Genomic DNA, 9,864 nt, shown 5'->3' on the forward strand with positions numbered 1-9,864 from the left:
TGTGTTTTGGTATGTTCTTCATGATTGCTATGATTATATGATTTGTTGTGGTTGTGGTTATGACCTGGAAATCCACGTGGTTATGAACTTGGAATCCTTGATATATATGTTTATATGAGCATGTAGTATGATGGGTTTTGTTGGAAGAAGAAGTGGATGGTTTGTTAGAAGTGAAGTAATAGAGGAAATGGTGTTCTGTGAAGTGAAAATGTGAAAATGTGAGAGGACCAAACGATTGGTCCCTGTCACCAATCGATTGCACAACCCTTTTGTTTTGAAGAAAATGTAATTTTAGTAGGACCAATCGATTGATAGTGTATTAAAATCGATTGCACAAACTTTCTATTTTGGAACAATGGAGAATTTTAGGGAGCCAATCGATTGACACTAAGGATCAATCGATTGATCCTTTATAAACTTTGAAAAATAGAAATGTGAGAGGAACCAATCAATTGGGCTTCCCCAACCAATCGACTGACTTATGTTAAAAACTTCAAAATCCATTTCTTAAGTGTTTCTAAGTGCATTCTTTCAACCATTAATCATTTGTGATGCTATGCTTGTGTTGAACACATGCTAATGGTGAAAATTACAAGATGAATCTAGTAAGTAAAACCTATGATTAGTATTAGGCCATGAGTTAGGTTTATAACTTAGATAACATTGTATGACAGTATTCATTCGTACGACGCTTATAAGGAGGTTGTGGACGAATGGTTGCCATGATTGAGAATGAGACACATTATATTGAACATGTCATGTTATTGTTTGTGTATTGTGGTGAATGAAGTCACTTGTGATCGATGGATCTTGTAATGGTTTATGGAACCGATAATTTGTGGGACCGGTCATGTATTCAGATTGTGTGTTTTTCTGTGATGGTGCACATCTCTATTTAGTATGCTTAGATGAGTAAGCATTGGGATGTGATACTGATGATTCGTGCCTCAATTGGGGTTGAGTCCCAACCACGACGAACGTGGGGGAAAGGTAGACGCCTGAATGGGTTAGATTCCCATACGGTGCAAGAGACCCTAAGTGGGTTAGAGTCCCATCACTAGGGATTAAGCCTCATAGAAGACCTGATATCCACCGCGAAAGTCGAATCATACGAGCATGCATTGTCGCATCCGCGAAAAACAACCGGCGGGCTAAAACAAAAAAACAAACAGAGCCGCCACTGTGCGTTATTTATCCCAAAATAGGGAAAGGAAACGCTCAGAGAAACCTGGAAAAAGCATGGTCTCGCGACCAAAGAGAAAGGGTAAGGGAGTCGGTTACGCAAGGGGAAGGTATTAGCACCCCTCACGTCCGTCGTACTCGACGGGATCCACGTTCTAAAAGAAAGAAAAGGTTGCTAAAACATCACACACACACACAAGGAACGCAGGTGGGGTTAAGAGGAAGAGGGCTCGCTAGGACATCGCATCCTATGCCTACATATCTCGTCTGGAACGAGAATCAGAGCTACTGTAGTTCGGCTCACGCACGCCAAACAACACAAACACCCAAACAGGCAAACATGGAGCCTGAATGCCAATCACTGGGCTTACATCAGCATCCGAACCAAAACGCACACAAAAAGGCAAACGTGGAGCCCGAACGCCAATCACTGGACTTACATCGGCATCCGAACCAAACAAACACAGTCAGGATACGGACAGCCAATCGCTGGGCTTACATCCATATCCCGACACACAAAAGGGTTAACAAACAAACACACACAAAAAGGAAAAAAGTGCCCGGAGAGACCTCGCACGGTCTCCTGCCTACGTACCTCGTCTGGAACGAGGATCAGGGCGACGTAGTTCCCCCCAACGGGGGAGAAAGACTAGCCAGACACAGAGGGAAGACACACTACCAGGGAGCTGTACTCGAGCCTAGTGTTATCATGCATCATTGCCCTATGTTATGGTTTCTACCTACTTGCACAACAGCAAGCTAATCCTATCCAGGAAGACAGCAAGCATCAATCAAAATAAAGCAAACATTCACATAGCACACACTATATCCAGTCAAGTGAGGCTCAAACAAAGGGTTCGACTGCCTAAGCAAGTCATCTGCACAAGGGTAGAGTTGGCTCTTAACCTTGCCATTGAGGGGCTAAGGTGAAGCCAGATGAAAGGTGAGTGAAGATTAGACTTCACAGCTCTTATCCCTGACCAGGGAGAGCTTCAGACAAAGGAGTGTAGGTTCAGAAAGAGGGAACCCTCCTACACTCAAGACTCTGACACAACTGTACAAAGTACAAGATCTTGGGTTTGTGTCCCAATGCATCAACACAGTGGTGTGAGCAGAGGGACGACTCAACAGAATAGTGGGAGATAGACTGCATATCTCTATGATCCACCAATTGCCTTAATCAAGGTCTTTACCTGCTTGGGGACAAAAGTAAACAAGCACAAACATCGCCTCTTAAGGAGGACTTCAGACAGTTGCCTGGCCAAGTAACAGGCCAGGTCTTCCAGACTACATGGAGAATAGAAATCCTACCTCAATTGGTTTAAAAACCAAGCAACAGCAAGCAAGTTCTCAAGGAACTGTAAGCAACTAAATGTACCTGAAATCAATCAAGTATCATCAGTACTCAGACAAACCAACAGTAAACAGCAAAAGTCAAACAGTCAATTTGTACAGTCAACACAAGTTAATGCACATAAGTGCAAGCCATGAGCTCAAACTCAAGCATCAAACCCTACAACACAAAGTCAATGTTAGTCCAAAACAATTCATAAGTCAACTCAAATTGACTTGAAGCAATCTCCTTAAGCATTGTGCATTTCATCCTGAAAATCCACACCAAACATGAGAAACTAGACCACTAGGCCAAGCCTAGGGTCCAAAGGAGATAAAAAATTCTAAACAGCAAGTGAAAATTATCCACAATCACAATCAACCAAATTAAAAGCAAATGCAATTGGTCCCATGCTCATATCAATCACCATTATCATTTCATGCGCAATTCAACATCAATCATGCAATTTGCAACTTCAAATGACCAAACAGAACTATCTCACTCAAAAGCATACCAAAACAATTTAATTAATTCCACGAAAATTCACACTTAAACAGGACACATTCAATGCATAGAATGCCAATTTTCAGCTCAATTGGATAAAAGGAAATAGGTCAATGAAAATCAAAAAGTCCAGACACATTTATACAAGCCAATTCAAGGCATCAACACAAGCATCCACTTCAATAAATCATAAAACAGTGACAACAATTAAGAAATGAATGGGATCAAAACCATGATGTCCTACAATGTGTCTACAATCCACATGTCAAATTTCATCTTCATCCAATACAATATGAGAATTTCACAAGCAAAATGCCAACATGTATCACACAATGTCACCAAATGAGCCAACAGGGAAGAAAATTATCAATCAATTAGAAAACTCCATCAAAAATTCCAGAAAAATTCCCATGTGATCTTGACATATATATGATCATCCACACAAAATTACAGCTCAAATCAACATCTCTAGGAATTTTAAATAAAATCAAGAAGTTGACCTAGCTTGGTGTGACACAAATTGTCACACCTCTAATCAAAAAATCATATCTCAACAACCAAGTATCCAAAAATCACAAACCACACATGAAAATCACCATCAATGAGTCCAGAACAAGCACAAAAATTTTCATCCATTTCTTTACAAGCATCACTATTTCATGAAGGATTTGGCAAGACATGTACAAAATGCATACATTGAAACAAACCCTAGGCCAATTAATTTTCTACACATGCAAAAATTCCACAAAAATCATGATAAAATTCTACACATTACAAGAAGAACAATGCAAAAAATCTCACCAAAATTGGACAAGAAATGAAGTCTCTATGATTTTTTTAAGTCATGGCATCAAAATGAAATAACCAAAAGAAAAAGAAATGAAATAATAATAAATAAATTCAGATAATGGCACGATGGTAATATTAAAGGTACTAAGCAAAACGACGTAGTTTCGCTTAGAAGCAATGGCGCTTCCTGATTGGCCAGCGGTGGTGCCAAACAACATTCAAACTCTGGCCAGGCAAATGGAAGATCAAACCAACACTGTTCATCGTGTTCTTGGACAAGAACACACTCAAAAATCTCCAGAAATGACGATCCATGAATCTTAACCAAAATACACAAACTTATAACCGTTGGAACCGTCTCTCAACAAGGAGAAAGAATATGTAACTCAATCAACCTAATTCTAACCACACATCACGGATCGAACGATTTTAGTTCCACATCCAAACATTCAAACTCAGATTTCTCTCACCTCACTCAATCAATTCACAAACTAAACACATCATGTTCATCTACATTGAGTGATCTTCAAAACGCATATGACAATTTACACAATGGTGAAGTTTGAAAAATCACCTTAAGATTATGGCAGAGGTGAACCAGCTTGTTTCCACGTGTAATTTTCCAAAACAGATGATGATTAATGTTCAAGAAGATGAATAGGACTCGTGCTTCAGCTCAAGGTTGCTGTAATTGCAAGAATTAGCGAAACTCCATTGATGAGCACATTATGAACAATCGCGATTTGGCAAGGTTATGGCATGGATTTGTCAAAACAGATGCTCCTCAAGGTGTATGGAGAGTGAATCCATCAAGAACAATGCAAATTGATGAAGGATTGATGAAGTTTTGATCAAAAATGCTTGATGAAGATTTTGGAGAATTGTGAGAAAATGGAGGGAAAAGTGGTTACAGATCTTGGAGAATGTGAAGTGTGATCAAATTCTGTTATGATTAATGATATATACTCACTCCTTAATCACCTTGTTAATCATAATTAGCAAAAACCACTTGATTAGTGAAAATGTGCATTTAGGTGAAAGTCCAAAAATGACCTCTTCAAATAACCAATGGAATAGTAAAATGAATGTTCACACAAGTTCTATTTTGCATTTGGAGTGTGTTGGCATTGGTCTCATGTCCAAATTCCTTGTAAATCTCAATTTCACTATGTCATGCCAAAAATGCACTTAAGTCCACTTGAAATTTGATTTTTTGCATTGACCAATTTTGATGAATTTGGACCATACACCATGAAAGTACATGTGAAATGGGGTTTTCTCATAAAAAGATCATCCATTTTGGACATTCCATGTGAAAGTTATGCCACTTTGATTATAGGCCTTTTTGGAAAATGAATGGACCATAACTTGTCAACCATACATGGGAATTTCAAGTTCTTGGACTTTTTGGAAAGGTGAGAGCAAGATCTACAACTTTCATGTTGAACAAATTTTCATTTGAAGCTTTTTTGGACATGTAATTTTGTGGTGAAAAACTTTCCATTTTTGGAAACTTCCATTACAAGTCACTTTCTATTTTTGGCAATTTTTTGTCTGACTTTATTTTCTTCATTCTTGAGGTTTGACATGTCAAATGAAACTTGTTTCAACATGAATGAAGTTTATCCAACTCTCTCCCACCTCCAAATCCATAAAATCAAGCACAGTTGACCACAGTTGACTTTTTCAACTGATAGATGAATTTGGCAATGCACTGATCAAGCTGAGCCCCAATCCTCTGATGAAATGGCTCAATGGTGAAACCCTAGCCTCCATAAGCTCAATATAATCATGAAATGATCCCCATATCCATTGTAGACCTCATCTCCTTGCCATGCCCTGATTGGCCCAATGCAACTGATTAGGGTTGACCAGTGGTCAAAACCCTAATCCCAAGGTATCTGATCAATCACTTGAATCTTCTAGATGATATCAAGACCATGATGATGATGTATCACTTGCACCAAGATGAAGACCAATCTCCTTGAGAACCATGAAACCCTAATTGGGACCACCCTCAGACAGTTAGTGATCCAGTCAATAAAACCCTAGGCTTGCACCTCCACCTCTTATCTTCTGACCAAGACTTGTGAGGATGACTTTGCACAATGTAACCACATGATATGCAATATGCAATGACTAATGACCTAAAAAATGATATGCAAATATATTATGCTAGTCCCAAGAGAGGAGGGCAAATTTTGAGGTGTTACAGCTGCCCCTATTCAATCCACTGTGAACCTGTCGATATGAACAACCTCGGCTTTCAGATGATCAGGATGAAGAGTGATTGAATACCAAGAACAAACGAACAATTTGCACTTCTGATGGGAAAATAATTAACAATGCCTGTCAGAATCGGCAAAGAAGCAATCTCGAAAAGAATCCGTCTAGTACGGAGAAAGTCGGCCTGAATACCGAAACAACAACATCGACCTGGATACCAAAATAAATGGTAACGCAGGGATAACCTTGGCCTGAACACCATATCCGTTGGGGATTATAATTATCTCTTTTTTATGCCCTTCTTTTTTTTTATGCTTTTTCTTGAACCCCAAAATTTTTCTGATAATCTCTCTTTTTTCATTTTCTTGAACCCCAAAAATTTTACAAATGATCCCCGATCACTGCATTTGAACCCCGTTCTCCTGTTTGCCAAAATAATGAACCCCATTCTCCAGTTTGAACCCCAGTCGCCTGACGATAACTCGCGATCGCCAATGTGAACCCCATCTCCAGAAAACACCTCGTGTCTCCTTTTCTCCATTTGGACCCCGCTCTCCAGAAAATGCCTCAACACCTCCCTTTCTCCGTTTGAACCCCGTTCTCCAGAAAATATCGCAACATTTCCCTTTCTCCATTTGAACCCCGCTCTCCCAATCTCGTGATAATTCCACTGGCAACATCGGAAATAACACCAAACACCACTCTGATGGCGACATATCAGAGGGTACACCTTCCCAAAAGGAAGGTAACATGTGCATCTCTTCATCCGAAGACGCCCCTAACGACTTCTGTTGGCATCCGCCAAAGTCTAAGGTGACACATGAACAGAAGATAATCCTAAGGACCTCATCCCGGATAAAACCTTCATCTCCAATCTCCAATCTCCATATGAACCCCAGAAAATGCCTCAACATTCCCTTTTCTCCATTTGAACCCCAGAAAATCACGCTGATCGCGTAACATCCTTGATTTCATTTCCATCTCCGTCCGACGGAAAAAGGTCCTCCAGCATCGCACTACCGGAGAACATTGTTGATCTGACATCATGATGCTAAACTCCTCAGAGTAACATCTTCACTATCTGACAAAACCGAAACTTCAAGCGGTAACCACGGCTTGAATTGCACTGATTGCATAACCTTTCCATCTCTGTCCGACGGAAAAATGTCTCCTCTAGTATCGCACTACTGGGGAATACTTTTGATGAAATCACGATGCTAGACTCCTCGGAGTAACACCTTCACCTTTTGGATAAAGTCACCTCTCAAACAGTAACCACGGTTTGAGACTAGCTTATGCTTGCAATATGATGCATGATTGATTTTTCTGCGTAATGCTCCATAATTATGGAAATGCTACGCGATTTATTATTTTTCTATGCAATATGCTATGCTTACTCTACATGATGAATGCATAAAAAGTATCCCCCTCAAGGGACTCTTCTGAGGAGCTCGAGACACTCTGCTGAGGAACTCGTCGATACTCCGATTCCACCCTGATGGGGAATAACACTGCTGCTGGGAAAAGGTAACCCTTGCTGGGGAAGAAACTCCTTTTCACCCAATCCGCGGGAAACTGCTGGGGATAACAACCACCAATACTCTGTGGGGATACAACAGTTTTCGACTTGCCGGGGATATCAATCCCGACTCTGCTTCGGGAAACCCTCACAGATACCTGACGACTTCACTGGGGAAATGCTTACAGATAGCTCCGTTGGGAAACAACAACCTCCAGGCCTGGCGACTGGGGAAGCATCGATCTAAAACCTGCTGGGGATAACGATCCCGACCCTGCTAGGGGAAACGAATGCTACTCCGCTGGGGACGACCCATCCAATCCATACATAGGATACACTGCTGGAGATATATTTTATTGAAACCCGCTCCACTCGGGGAATAGCAACCTCCAGGCCTGGCTGCTGAGGAAACACCGCTCTAAACGTACCGGGGATAACCATCCTGACTCAGCTAAGGGATCCACAGACCTCGGATCTGCTGGGGATTTAGTCCTCACAACTCTGCTTAGGGACTTAGCTAGGGAAATGAGAGAAGTTGGTACAGAACACCCATCGACTCGTCGAACCACGGTATCCGCCTCCCAATCTCACATCAGCTTTCCACTTTTGAGAACTCCCAGACCCGTCTGGACCTTTTCTGCTCCATCATCTTGTATTCCAAGTCGTGCCGCGCTCGACGAAGAACGAACTCCTGGGGATTATACAGACTTTTCAATCTTCCGACTTTGAAGAGTCTTCTTGATTAATTCCAAAGGTCGTCGGACGTCTCTCGTCGCCCCTCTACCCATTCATCAATCTCGCTTATCCCTGATTGGACTCTGCGGGGAATTTCTACAGACTTTCCAATCTTCCGATTTTGAAGAGTCTTCTTGATTATCATTCAAGGATCGTCGTACGTCTCAACGTCTCTTCATCGTCCCTCGTCCCTGATTGGACTCCCTGGGGATTTGTTTTTGTCAACAGCTTCCACATCACGACCTGCAAGTGAATGAAAAGATCTAACAGTACCTGCAAAACAGATCGTTAGATAAAACCGTGCCCCAGGCGTGTCAAGATTTCAACACTTGGGTCACTCAACCTTCCGAATAAGATTTCAAGCTTTCAATCTTATAAGCATGCATTGGAAGGGACCTGTATGTCTTAAAATGCAAAATTCTTTATCAAAATAATTGGATGTTTTTGCAATCAAAGCGGTAATGAAAAAACAAAAACAAAATTATTTGACTGAATATGCATTTTATTGATTGGAAAAGTGTGTGGCTCAAATTGAGCAATACAAAAGAAGCAATTCCTGAAAAGAGGTAATTGCACCAAAGAAAAAATCTATCCTAATGGCAATGTGAAACCCGTAATCTCATCGAGTTCCAACTCGGTTACACCCCATATGTCCTCAGACTCTCCATGCTTCTGCCTTCTGAACAAGACGATTCTGATCAATCCCTACCGGGTATTTATCCATGATGCTTTAACCAAAGCGCAAACGATCATGCCAGACGCAGCTGTTCGTTTCAATCCCTCTTTTGCCTGGACCGCCCTTTCGGGTTTTCAGTCCACCAGGATACCCTTTTTTGCCCAAGTCGCCTTTTCAGGTTTCGACTTGTCGGGTTTACATTTTCATTTTATCCCTAATTTTTGCCCGAACCTTTTCTTTCTGTTTTTTTTTGTTCGCCGGGATGCCCATTTTTGCCTGGACTATTTTGTTCTTTTCGTCCAGCGGGTCTCTTTATACGAAGTATTTTTTAACTGCGTCTGCATTCACAGGGGATGGAAAATCCTCGCCATCCATGGTCGTTAACAACAAGGCTCCACCAGAGAAAACCTTCTTGACCACGAATGGACCTTCATAATTCGGTGTCCATTTGCCCCTTCGATCGTTTTGAGGAGGGAGGATCCTTTTCAGCACCATATCACCCACGTGATATACCCGAGGTCGTACCTTCTTGTCAAAAGCACGCTTCATTCTCTGCTGGTACAACTGCCCATGACAGATGGCTGCCAGCCTCTTTTCTTCAATCAGGCTCAACTCTTCGTACCGGGTCCTTACCCATTCAGCCTCTTGCAACTTGACGTCCATCAGGACTCTCAAAGAGGAAATCTGAACCTCAACCGGTAGCACAGCTTCCATTCCATATACCAATGAGAAAGGAGTTGCCCTAGTAGATGTACGCACCGACGTTCGGTACCCATGCAATGCAAACGGCAACATCTCATGCCAGTCCTTGTAGGTTACCACCATCTTCTGCACAATCTTCTTAATATTCTTATTGGCTGCCTCAACCGCCCCATTCATCTTCGGATGATAGGGAGAAGA

Source organism: Lathyrus oleraceus, unplaced genomic scaffold (genome assembly GCF_024323335.1).
Source record: "Lathyrus oleraceus cultivar Zhongwan6 unplaced genomic scaffold, CAAS_Psat_ZW6_1.0 chrUn0036, whole genome shotgun sequence".
NCBI classification, from domain to species: Eukaryota; Viridiplantae; Streptophyta; class Magnoliopsida; order Fabales; family Fabaceae; genus Lathyrus; species Lathyrus oleraceus.